This window comes from Battus philenor, unplaced genomic scaffold (assembly GCF_028537555.1).
Source record: "Battus philenor isolate CCGP_79_NKW_IND1 unplaced genomic scaffold, ilBatPhil1.0.hap1 SCAF_1, whole genome shotgun sequence".
Taxonomy (NCBI): domain Eukaryota; kingdom Metazoa; phylum Arthropoda; class Insecta; order Lepidoptera; family Papilionidae; genus Battus; species Battus philenor.
This window is the reverse complement of record NW_027181661.1, coordinates 17,095,331-17,110,228: the sequence shown is the minus strand read 5'-3', so window position 1 is coordinate 17,110,228 and position 14,898 is coordinate 17,095,331.

Here is a 14,898-nt window from a genome sequence, read left to right as displayed (position 1 = left end):
TTTAAATATACAACTATCTCTTTGATATCTCCAGAACAACAGTAGCTACGGCGCCCACACTGAGCGAGAGGTGACGACCAGGCCAAAAAGACCTTGTAGGAAGCGTGTTCAAGAATTTAAATCTATATTCGATGGAAGAAACTTCTTAAAGTTTTTTCAATAAAACAGTACAAGTTGATTGGTTATAATATTTGGCTTTAAACCATGTGCCCTGGTTCGATAAAATAAAACTAAGGTTCACAGGCGTTGAGGGTAGGAGTCTTTATCGTCCTCTTCATGTGAACCCAAAAGGGACAGCAAGGCGAAGTTGTCTCCTATACCTGCGGTACAGTAAGGCCCAGCTTTCACCATGGGTTGTGTCTTGGTACAGAACTGAGGTGTACTCGCGAGGTACCTTCCGTAGGAAGCGATCGACGGAGTTAGAGCAGCCAGAGCTATCTTTCATCTTTACTTTTATTGATATTTTAATTTATATCGCTAGTGTTTTATTTACAATAGTTTTTTTCACGTTTACTGCGCGCAGATAGTTGTGAGAAGCTTGCCGCTATTCGCTACGGATCTCTCTTCTCCCAGCTGCGAGCACAACAGCGTTTTATTGTTACTTACAATTTTTCTAATAGTTAGTACAGGTAACATGTATATATAAATATAAACAATACAATTTAGAAGTTTTTCTTAATTATACATTAATTGGTACATTATTTTATTTCAAGTCGCTGCACAAGCGTTACAGAATGTTAAATGCCTTGAGGCTTAGGACAATGTGCCGGGCCAACTAATCAAATGATTCTGCTGTAGATTTTTTCTTGAGGAGGTCCGGTAAGTTGGACGGAGGTATTTTAAGGTTTTAGCATAACGTCACGTGGTTACGTCTTTTGGATTCGAAACGGGAGCAGTGTCCGAGTAAGTTGTGAAAAGTCTGTACTGTGGAGCCGTCAGATGAGCAAGTATCTCTGTCGATTATTTTAAAACTGTGCAAGTACTGCTTGCATTACCCGTGCTCGCTTAGCAGTTATGTGTGATGGAATGAGTCTTAATGAGTTTTCGCAGTTTGTTTATAAAGGAGAGTTTCAGCGTTTAGTTAAAAAAGTAGGTTAGTGTTCTGGATACATTGGCATACTCATAACGCCAATGCGGGGACGCCATTTAGACATGAACGACATAAAAACCGAATCGAAAATCTTGTTAGCTATACCGGAAAACGAATGTTTCGAGGTCTAGAATAAGCGTTGGCAAAAGTGCGTTTTGTGGAATGTGGATTACTTTGAAAGAGATGTATTTGATTTGGAAGAATAAATAAAAAATTTAATTTTTAAGCGAATTCACTTTACTTTTTAATCACAATATTATGTACGTATTTAAATACGCTTTTTATATTTTATAATATTATATTGCATTTGTTTTGCTATAATTAAATGAAGAAAATATATTTGCTTATTTCACGTATCGTCAATAATTTATTCCAGAACCTTTCCTCTAGTATTATATTAAGACTGATTTTGGAGGTTGTATAAAAATATATATATTTAAAAAAAACTAAAATTAAATAAAAACCTATAATATTAAAGTTCTACGTTTTGTTTTATTAATTATATAATATTTGATACTTCTAGAAAAATCTAGTGAATAGAGGGAAATAGAATAGACAGTTTATAATATAAAAATCAATATATAATTATATACTACTACAGCCTTAACGAATTCGATAAGGTAGTAAAGAAAGGAGTTGTCATCTATTCCGCCAAGGCCTTTCAAGACGATCACGACCTTTAGAAATGTAAAAGAACTGAGAAAAAGACAATGGTGTCTAACGAAAAAAATGTCTAGAATTTTAAAGAACCCACAACAAACTAAGACTTGTTGTTTGGTTATAACTTTTGTATACATATCAAATGTATTGCTCATTATTATGTATTAATATCAATAAGCGTTTTATTCACAAAATTTCAAGAGGATGGGCAGCAGTGTCTTCTGCGTATCATAATACCACACCGCAATAAACTCGACTACCAACCGTGGCGATTATGGTATAGTAAGAAAAGGACCAATATTTAGCCACTTCCGCACATGCAGTGGTAGTCGTGCAATGAAATGCATATGCCCGCTGATAAATGCGTATGCGGCAAACAATGCGAATCACACAACCGCCACCACCAAATTACTCAACACGTGTTTCACCCCTCCACGGGGCATCTTCAGGAGTTATGTTACACCGATTAGTGCCAAACACAGAGTTAAATATTGGTCCTTTTCTTACTTAGGATGGACTTCCGCGAGGTAACGCCTGATTCCATTAAAGATTATGGTATATCCCGCCATAGAACCTTCATTGGAGACCTATGTCTTTCAGTGAGCATACATTGAAACGAGAGATTGTACAAGCTAAGTGCCTTTACCTTTCACGCTTACTATACTCGATTTTATAATAACACTTAAGTTAGCCTGCGTCTTCGTTTGTCGTATTTTTAAGGGCTATCATCATATTACAAAATAGATTTACAATACCGGTTGGAACAGGCCCACAATGAGCATTTTTAACCGACTCTGACAAGATGGTTTGTCCGTATGGGTGTTTTTTCTTCTTAGTCATTATGTATATGCACATATATGCACATATACATACATATCTCTACCCCCGTACTTATTCATAAAGCTTTGATGCTCGAAAGTTAGTTTTAGTAGGACCATTCCTTTGATAGAACACTTAGTCATATATATACACATATTTATTTACACAATCAACTCGAAAGCAAAAGTTGGCGAATTGAAATGTACCAGTATTCAGACCAATGCATTTAATGTTGTCGCTCGAATCACTTGACGTTTCAAGTCAAAGAAGATCGCTAAGTAATTGATATCTGTATTTCTATGACGCCACGAGAAGCGGTCTGAGATCACAGTGCTTTGGATCCTCCAACTTATAACACTTCATTGACGATAAGTTTTTCATTTTTACTATTTCATTTTTTACTTCTTTAATTAACAATCCATACACACATCGCCATTCTTTCTTCTCCACATGTTTTGGTATCCCTTGATTTACAATTTAAAATTCCTTATCTCTCTATTATTTTTAATTTAACATTTTTTCCTTAACTATACCCGACCTTTTATATAATATTTTATAATCTTTATTTTTGCTTATAACATCCTTGACAGTTTACCTGCAATAATCCAGGAATTTGCGGCGGCGTTCTTTATTTGCCATTGCGGAGGCGATGGTGCCACTTCCACCCGTTCTTTAAGCTCGACTTCACACTGATATCTTTCTTTTGCGAATACGGAACAGCTCTCTATTGCGCGGTCCACGGCAGAGTTACAGATGCACGATGGACCCTCCCTGAGTTTAAGCCTGTATAGGTTCTCAGCGAATCTCCCGTGAGCCAATACCCCCTTGACGGTCATCATCAGTACCTTAAATAAGGGTCAGGATCTCTTGAAAAACATGTCAATGAATCAGACATTTTCTATAGGTGATGAAAAAGATTATTTGAAAGCATGAAAAGAATGTTTATGCTCATGCTGTTTAAAAAAAATCGTTTAATTAAATTTTAAATCGCCCACAAGTTTTGCGCACATCGACTAATCGACTAAGCTATGTATTTTTATATATTTACGCTATAAATAATAAAAGGTGCATAGTGTTGCTCGTGTATATATCGTAAAATATATCGATGTTTTGTATCGATATATTCTCATATCGATATAGTCAATAAATCCCGCGTAGCAACCCACGAACTATGAAGAATAAATTTATTTCACATCGATTCATGTAAATTTACTGGCACACGTCCACTTGACGTTTTTAACATTTAGTCAGCTTGATTTTTGACAACCGACTATTTTCTAATGTAAAATGTTGCCAAGAAAATAATCTGTGACACCTGTTTATTGACTAATCGCTAAGGATTGCAATAGGTTACGCAAAATTTTAACAAACTTATACAGGATGATTGTTTATATATATATATATATAAAAGACTTTATATATGTATATATCTCAACAGAAAAAATAAATATCAACGAATATTTCTAGCCTTTTTTATTACTTTATTATCGCGTGTTTATTATTACATTGTATGTTATTTTTATTTATTTATATACACTTTACTGTACACCACAGATAATAGGTAAAAGAGCAACAGTCTATGTACAGGTACAAGAGGTGTAATAAATCGAGGCGATCTCTACCAGATAGACTGAATGGTGATGAGAGAAATGAAGGTGAGGGCAGTTTAGGGTGTCCGTGCATACGAATACATACATCACTATGCACACATATGTATACAAAAATTCTTATAAATACCTACATATATAACACACGCACACATACGCACATGTAGAAAGATACACACACACACACGAATACACAGAAAAAGAAAGAGAGAGAGAGAGACCCACACTCACATATATTTATGTAAATATTTTTTTCAATAATAGTTTGACAATTTATGAGCTTTACATTCACTGTCATAGAGCTTGCACTTGAAAACAATCACCCTGTGTATTACATCGATATACCTGCATGATTTCGGAATTTTTAAATGTGATACTGGTAAATGGTTTCATTAGTGACTTTTCACTTGAAATATATCATAAATGTAAGTTTGTCAGGTACGTATGTATATAATAGTATGACACGCTCTTCTGTGTCCACTTAAATGATTCTGATGCTGTCTTAGTACATATCTCGAAAAATTACGTTGAATGAAATTCACCGAGTCAGCTAGTTTGAAAATAGAAAAAAAAAACTTTTTTTAATATCTTTTTTTTAAATATTTTAAAGTACAATACAAAATTGATTTAAGTCGATTTATATTTAAACCTCTAACGATACGGGCAATACGTATACATTAAAAGAAATCATTTTAGTGTTATAAAGCAAATGTTCTATTCTCTAAACCAATTAGAGAATTAATCACTAAGTTAGTTCATATTCACTACAGCAAATTAAGTCATCTCTTTGAGCGAATTGTACACGCTAGACAATATTATACAACGAATGTAGGCATATAATCAAATCCGTTAAGTGCCTTGAGAAGCCGTCATTTGATTTGGCACATTAATAAATGAAATCATAGATTAATCATTGGTTTAATTTATCTAAGTATTTATACAAAAAAAAATAGAAATTCGAACAACGGTAGAGACTGGCCATTGTATATTGAAGTCGAAAGAATTTAATCTTCACAGTGAATATGTACTACAATATTGTTCAAGGAGATTGCAGAAGCGCATCCCAGGGTGTTTAATGTCAAAGAAATTTAGAAGACTTCAGACTTTCGCCTTAACTTGATATCTTAGACTATTCAATACACAGACACAAAGGCTATGATGGGATAATCTCTTTTCAGTATCTAGTCGTTTATTAAAAGAGTCATCATACTCTTTTAATAAACGACTAGATACTAGAGATAGGAACTTCTTGGTAATGGCTCTTGTTTTGTTTAATTAAATTTAAAATCAAAAACATCGACTCTACAAGAAGTGATTCGAAGAAATACATCGCAATCTTTAAGACTCGCTAATCAAAAGTTCCACAGACATTGAGATCGACATCATCGACCTTTCGAATGTGACAATCGGCTAATTTCGGCTCCGTAGAGCATTATCTCATTCACACGAAATACAACGACTGATAAACGTCACATAGGTAGTATGGAACAGAGATAGTGCTCTACGAAGCCGAAATTAGTCGATTGTCTCTTTCCAAAGGTCTATGTGCTATATTTATCGCCGGATACTGTACCTTTATTTACACATTTAAGTCTAATATTTCCTATTTTTTCTCACGTTTTTGCATGTGTTGACTGAATCTCTTAATCTATTTTAACGACGCCCTAACAATATCGGGTTTATAAAATTACGTTTCCTGCAACCACTTCCTTGTCTCTTCTCTATATTGCCATCCTAAGGATGTGCACCAGTATGTGTGCGGCGGTTGCTGTATTTGGCACATGAATCTTGGGATCATCTTGAGTCTCGTCCGTGTAATATACACACGTGTATGACGTGATATTTCTACCACCGCACTGGACACTGTTACCACCACCATATCACCACGCCCTTTAGCTCCTGATTCTAGTGGATGATGAGCATCTTTGAACCTGTCTTTATACCTTAGCCTTGGTTAATGAGAATTTGTTTTTCGGCTCTTCTGTGATGTAGATTCAGCGTGTTTCTCTATTTCAGGATATATCTTCATAGTGCAACACCTCCTTGGATCAATAAATGTCCTGACGCTTGATACTGGCCGCTTACACAAAGTTTATTAATGTTTGCAATGTTTAAATGTTTCGTTCTTCTGAATAAAAAAAAACACTTACATATAAATCCACATAACGTATTTTGTTAAAAAAATAAAAGTTGAAATAATAACAGTTGAGTACATAATACCATAAACGTTCCACCAATAACGTTCGTTATTTAAAAATCTACTCTGATACTTGCTTTATAGTGAATTCCTCATTAACTCACCCGGAAGTGACTCCGTTTCCCGGAAGTCAAACATGCTCCTCGCTTTTACAATATGAATATCCTACCACCGTCGATCCAGACGCAAATTGATCATTACGTTACGTTAACTAGACGTGTACGTTACGTAATAATATTGAAACTAACGGCTTCAATACCGTCAAAGCCTTATTAGCCTGCACTCTTGGTAAAGAGAGACAATATACTTCAATTGATACAGTAAAATATTTTTTTCGTAATTGATTCTTAAATGTTAATAATCAAATACACTAACAATTTCCAACAGATTTATTTAAAGCTTTAATAAAATAAAAATTATTCAATAATAATTGACTTTGCAATAAATATCTTTCGAAAGAAAAAAAATATTCTTTTTACTTATTTTTGAGAATGTGGATAGTCTAGTATTCAAGTCCAGTGTATGCATCTACAAATTTCAATTAAGTATATTGTAACATACATATACTATGGCCTTCATTTATTGCCATTAGTGACTTTGTCTATAAAAATGAAATAATTTAAAAATACCATCCAATAACAAAAATTAAAAATTTCATATGTAAACGCATCTTTATATTTCTTCACGATTATTAACGCTCATTGAAATCAACTATCTCTTTCATTTAGTAACAAAAATGCGACTGAAAGTAAATCACGGTATCTTTAGACTCATCGTTTTAGCTGCTGGACGTCCACCAGTGGACATAGGTTTTCTCCATAAGCTATCAACCCTCTTAAAAAAGGTAACTACACAGAGTACCATTTTAGATGTACAGAAGAAATAAAAGTCACCATTGAGGCAATATCTGTTGCCACACTGGTAATAAAAGAGGAGTGGAAGTTCTGAAAAAATATAATAGGATAAATAAAAAATAAATAAATAAATAACAAGAATAATTAAAATAATTAACAAGAGTGATAAAGATAGAATACAAGAGTTTCATGCAAGATCACACGGTATAGTTCGTTCTTGGATTCGATTAATTTCTTCACATTGAAACATTTTTAAACGTCAATATTTGAGTTCGTCTTGCATCTGTGATGGTTGTGGACCAGACCGTGATGCACCTTATCACCAGCTGTCCCATATTTGGTGTGATAAGAGCAGAATACCAGACTCGATTGTTAGATAGAATAGAGTGTTGTCGGACCTTTTCAGAGTTCCCCAAAAAGGTAATAGAATAAACAATAAAAGCATTAAATAAATGAAAAGATCTAGAATAATGAAAATAATAAACAAGAGTGATAAAATAGCTGTGATATTAAAAATATAGTGCGATAAAGATACGAATTAAAAATAAACAAATTATTAGAATTGCAGAACTCTGGAGGTAAGGCGAAGAAAGTGATGTGACGAAACTAAATAAATTATTAGAAATATTATTATGTTATTAAAGACCCTGCCCAACCTTGTTAAGGCTTGAACGGGAGGACCTAAAAAAGGCTGACAGTGATTCTAATTTAAATGTAATCAACAATAGAACTACAATCACTATAAACGTAATTTAATTGTAAACTTTTTCCATCAAACGCATCTGTGTTTGATACAATGAAGACAGCAAAGAGAATATGGCTTAGTTGATACAAATTGCTTCCGTTTTCCCGTAGTCTCGACTCTTTGTTATAAATCATTAACTTGTCATGTACAATGTTTGCGGGGAATTCCCGATCTAGACTAATTAACTACTGAACGGTTCTAATAATAGCTTCATATTGTAAAAGTTCTAGAAGGAAAATCGACTTAGTATTTTTTTCACTAACCTTTTCATATGCAAAGGTGACGTGAATGTGAAATGATATCTGGTATGACATAAGTAGGTATTTTCACAATTTTATTGTTTAGTAGTGTATTTTAATTATTTAATAATGTCAGCTGGAAGACGCTAATATAAAACTGTTGATAAAAATCATATCAAAAGAAATACAGGAAACACAATGAATTTTTTTGTGAAAGATTTTTTGTAACTAATTGGTATGCTTTTATTTAAAAATGTGTTATAAAATCTGTCATATGTAATGTTAAATTGTGATCAGAGATTGAAGATGAGGGAAGAAAGGCGATGTATGGAAGATTTGTAAATGAGAAAAAATAACACAGATGAAGGATAAAAGTAAATAATATTATGAAAGAAGGAGTGTGAAAATAAAAATTAAATAACCTGAAAAAATCAATTACGCGAAATTTAAGACCACTGACCTGCATATGCAAGGGTATTAGAAAAAAGACAAAAGTCTGTCACAAAAAAGATCACAGAGAGAGACAGAAAGTCCCAGAAAAGATCACCACTGTGTGTGGTCTTATTCTGCCTTCATCCAGCGACTACTTCTTCTTCTTCATTCCAGCGACTTACAACCTTCATTTCGACCCCTATAATGAGGAAAGGATCTATATAATAATTTTTTCACCTATTTTTTTATTTTCGTAATAATTTTTCGTCCTTTTCAATTTATTTCATTCTTCTCTCTAATTTTATTCACTTTATGTCTTACTCATTTCCACACTTTACATTTATTATTTTAATTACTTTATTCTCTGGCTTTCGAACATTTTTCTTACAATTTATTTATTATTCATTCTATTTATATTCTATACTGATTCGCTATCGTCACTTGAGAATCTTTCTGAGCCGACGGCAATCAGTCTTACGGTATCACTCCTAACGTCACTTCAGATTAACATTTTTTCGATTTACGTAGGTGACGAATATTGTGGTACTTCTTTACAATTTCATCAAGAAAATCATTATTTTAAACTGTAAGTAATTTACAATAATTATTGCAGTGTGTGAACCTATTGACTCCTGTGGCCGTCGACATCTGCTAATAATCAATAATAATGTAATTGTGAGTAAATATTTAAATAAGTAAAAATGTAATACATTGTAACAATAAAATAGACCTATACTGTAGTGATAGAGGATAAGTTGGAAGGTGACGAATAAAAGGAAAAAAGATATATGAAAAATGTAATAGAGCAAATGTTAAAGAGCGAAAGAAGAGAAAAGAAACTGTAAAGTAAAAAGAGAACTGAAAAAACTACTGCCTCAACAAAACCTCGTTTCCAACTAAACCAGTGGAGGAACGACAGGTTCCCAATAGTGGGGCCAAATAATAAAACAGCCGTCGACATATCGCGCGATGTGGTTCATCCAATAATAAATATTTTCATCTAATTAAATTCTGAACAAAATTCCTAAAATTCTAATTCCATAGAATCGGTACGGTGTATTATATCGCAAACTAATTAAACATTCAGTAAATCCTGCGGTATGTCCTCGATTCGATGTTTGTGTTGTCGCTTTTGTCTATTCATGTTTTAGGTGTCCTATGATGACATGATCAGATTTCCGCGGAGTTTCATTGTGTTTTTGAGCTTTAATAACAAAAACTTTTATATATACTACAGTAATAACTGACACATTCCGGCTGTATAATAGTATCCAGTGCGGTGGTAGCAATATCACGTAACACGAACTCGTGCGTGTATCACACGGGAGAGACTCAAGATGCGATCGCAAGATTCATCGATGTGAAGACACTAGCATACAAACTGAGGCTGTCAATATGGAATAGTGATGACAAAGTGCTCGCACGTAATTTTAAAAACTGATCATTGTTAGTACGTCAATAAAAACAAACAAGACACTAACGGTTTAAAAAAATAATTTTATTACGTCAACTTATTTTAAACAGTATATGATTTAAATTAGTAAATAGATTAAAAGACTAAACATCGTAATATGTACAATCGTGTGCAAAAAATAATTCGGAAATTTTAAATGTAATTGTAAAAATAAAGGCACGGACGCTAATGCATATAGAATATAAATCTTAATCTAAAAAAAACCACAATAATAACTAAAACATAGTCGGCCAGATAACACGATTCGAAATTTAAATAATTTTAAATAAGAAAAGTACCAATATTTAGCCACTTCCGCACATGCAGTGGTAGTCGTGCAACAAAGTGCACCGCCCGCCAGCCCGCTGATAAATGCGTATGCGGCAAACAATGCGAATCACACAACCGCCACCGCCAAATCACTCAACACGTGTTTCACCCCTCCACGGGGCATCTTCAGGAGTTATATTACACCACTCCATGGTAACAGGTAAGGTAGAATGGACTTCCGCAAGGTAACGTCTGATTCCATTAAATATCAAATAATTTTGTTCATCAAAATTCTGAATCAAGGTACCAATTGCTGTAGGTATCATTTCGTATTTTACGTACAGTGGTGATTAAAGTCAGATAAGACAGTGACAATTTAGAAACACTTTTGATTTATCAAAATGTATATATCAATATGTATCAGAAGTGAACATATAATTAATGAGGAATATATAAAATTTAGATATTTTCAAATTAAGAATTGTGAAATCGTTATGCAACTACTTTCATGTATAAAATATTTTGTAATAATGTCTGTAACATATACAAAATATGTTATAGATATATATACATATGTGTACGTTTATATGTGTGTGTGTGTGTGTTTACAGTAGTAGTTTCAGCATAGTCTTCCTCCAAAGATATCGATGTAATACCCAAAAATATTAAATGATAAATTTAAATTAAATACTTTAGCTATGTGAACAATCAATCTAAATAAACTGGTTTGGTCGGTGATGATCTTTCAAATATTAACCAAAGTGTAATGTTAGCCGTAGACGATTCGAAAGTGCTTATAACAATCTATTCGTATAAAGATATGTTTTAATTGAATAAGTATTCCCCCTCCTCCCCCTCCCCCCTTAATCCTCCAACATTAAGTGGTAGAGCTCACAACAGTTAATTGGACAGGAGAACGTATACAATATAACGGCACACGCCCCGCAAAGATTAGTTCAATTGTTTTTAGCGACACAAACTTTCGCTTCTATAAGCGGGATGATCTCTACTACTTTTACCAAACCCTACTCTTTGTAGCGGTAGCCTGGTGATAGAGGACTGACATGCGATCGTAGGTAGCAGGTTCAATATTTCCAATGCGGGTCGTTTATTTTCAACTGTGAAGGAGTTACGACAGAGACGTTTAGTTTCGAATCTGACAACCTTGAATGTTAAGCGAGTAAGACTACATACAATCTTATATAATTCAAAGCTTTTGCATTAATTATATAGGATTGCCATTTCTCACAAACAAGTTTACAGAGGATTGGGGTCAGTGCACTGCGTACCATAATACCACACTGTGATTGTCAAATCGTCTGCCAAGCGTGGTGATTATTGTATATCAAACCAAAGATATCTTTGTAGGCGACCTATGCTTTGCAAATTTGCTTGTAAAATTTTAATAATTGTCAATAATATAGTGTTTAATGGAATCAGGCGTTACCTCGCGGAAGTCCATCCTAAGTAAGAAAAGGACCAATATCTAGCCACTTCCGCAGATGCAGTGGTAGTCGTGCAATGAAATGCACCGCCCGCCAGCCCGCTGATAAATGCGTATGCGGCAAACAATGCGAATCACACAACCGCCACCACCAAATCACTCAACACGTGTTTCACCCCTCCACGGGGCATCTTCAGGAGTTATGTTACACCGATTAGTGCCAATAATATAGTGTGATGTTTTACTAATATAGTATTGGTAATACTGACATTTGGATTGGACAATTTTCTCTTTCCGTGCAGTAATTAATATATTATTTTAAGTACATCTAAGTCAGAGTTCCCCAAACTTTTTTGTGTCGTAGACCCCTTGGCATGTTTTTCCGTGTTGGGTAGACCCCTTACTTACCTGATATTGATTTTCTGTAAATTTCTAACTGTAATGAAGTTTAGTGTTAAAAACTTAAAGTAAAAACACATGTTAATTTATACATTTATTAATTGAATTTAAAATAAAACTACTCAAAATAAAATTTTGTATCTGTTATGTAAAATATTCGTAAAATATTAATAATTTTTTACTTCATAGGTACTTTTGTAAATAATGTAAATGTTTTGATATTATAAGATAGTATGGTGTAAGTAAATAGGTACTATATGTGTTTGTGTTGAGATCCACTATTGTGGACCCCCATTTTCATTTCATGGACCCCCAAATTTTTTTTCGTGGACGTTGCAGGTTGTTATAGGCCCCTAGGGGTCGATATAGACCACTTTGGGAATCACTGATCTAAGTGCTCCTTGCATTACGGCGTCAATCCTTTAAGATTAATTAGGACACACAAGGATTCCCAAACTTGACCCTGATGTTATCAAAACAGGAACTGAAATCTGACAATCCTGACAGGGTTGCCTGAAAAATGCAATAGTTGCGGAAAACCACGTCGTGAATATTAAATTAGAATTATTAATTAATAAATACATTTAAAAAACTTTTAAGTTAAACGGTTTTTTGATACCCATATTGTGGTGGTTGTGGAAAAATATGTACCTAGTCCGCCATATTGGAACGGCGTCCATCTTGAATTTTAAATTTTGACATAATCATCATGTTTCACTAGTGTAGCCCTTTCATTTGATACCCATATTGAGGGGGTTAAGGAAAAATACGTAATCCGCCATTTTGTATCGGCGGCCATCTTAGATTTATAATGTTATTGATTTTATTATATTGTATTGTCATCTAAATTAAATGTGTGTACCAAATTTCAGATCAATCTGACAACGGGAAGGTGCTTAAATTTCAATTTCTAATTTTGATCCAAATAAATTCCATACGGGTCGAACTAAATAAAACGGTTTAAAAATATATCAATTAATCTCTCAAAACTTTATTAACTAACATTACATGTATAACACAAAAATTTAATAATAAACATTATTTATTAATAATCTTAATTACTATTGAATAATACAGCCTTAATAATTATATGGTACAGACTAATCGTATTGGACGGATTGTTCTGACAGAGGCAAATATACAAATTATATTAATTCTATATATTATCTTAATCTAAACATTAATATAAGTACGAGATGCCGCAGATGTGTAATAATATATTTTAAACTATCGGAATGAGAAGAACAGATATTTTACTATAATTAACAGGCAATGGATTTCTACATTTAAATCCATTGCTCTTTATAAAAACATCTAGAAAAAAATTTTGAATAATAGCATAAATTTTAATAATAAATACTGGCCATTTACAACAACATATTTGAGAATTACCGTATCTGATTTAATTTGTTTTCAAAAAAATTGATTTAATTAAATTGAATCTATTGAACAAAATTTAAACAGTTACAATTATAAGTGTTTTACAAATTAAAGATATTTTTCGTGTTCCTATTAATATATCCATAAGTATATATAGAACAAACTATCGACCTACAGATAATTTTATACCGACGCATATTGTGCTTATATACATACAATATGCCTTTTTGAATTAACTTTTTATAATAATTTTCTGATATTAACTAATGAACATAGATATATGATTACGTAATAATTATTTGCAGTATTAAAAACGAAAATGTTTAAATTATCTGTTGTCCGACATTGTCACTTATATGTTTCGTCTATCGTCCAAATATAATTCGATATATTATCCGTAAACGGACCCCAAAGATTTTATTAAAATGCATTTGACCAAGTTGAAATAACGAACAAAATTAATACCTGAGAAATGGCGGCAGAGATACTTCGATCACTTCATTGACTACAGAAATATAGCGAGGAAAGTGCTTGCTTGACATATATCGACAAGTAAATTAAAATTTAAAACGTATTCGAACAGTTATATGACTACACATGACTACATCTTACTTATCTATCAATTTTTAACACGATTTATTCAATATTTGTTTCGTTTTATATTAAAAAAAAAAAAAACATTTGTTAAATTCAGAAAATAAATGTTTTATCATTTCAAATTCTCTTTGATGTTCTATGACAGTCAATGTGAGTTTTTAATTTATTTTACATATTGTATTGGCAGATTGATATTAATAAAAAAAGAAAAATTGTCATGAAAATAAAATTAGATATGAAAAATATTCGAGTTATATAATTTATATAATTAAAAAATTACATATCTAATTAATTCTAAATCTTAATTAAGAAACAACTAATAACCTATAGGTTATTGTCGTGTTTAATACTAATGGAATGTAAATGTATGGTTTTAATGTACACTTATCAAAAATTAACTATATAAAAACTCAAATATTAAAATAAAATGAGAAATAATTTACTATACAGAAATATTTACGCGCCAAAAATATAGTTGACAGATTAAAAATTAAAACATTACATTTGTTATCTGTGGAATTAATTTTTGATGTACGGACGACAAATGTACAACAATTACGGATATTTGCGAATTGAATTGAAGCTTTACCGATCATAGTAAATAAATCATTCACCTCTAGCCACACTGTATTTGCAATTCTGTGGGTCGGCGCTGAAAGGGCCATTAAAATCTTTACTGTCTATAATCCTTATTTAAATAATATCTGTTTGG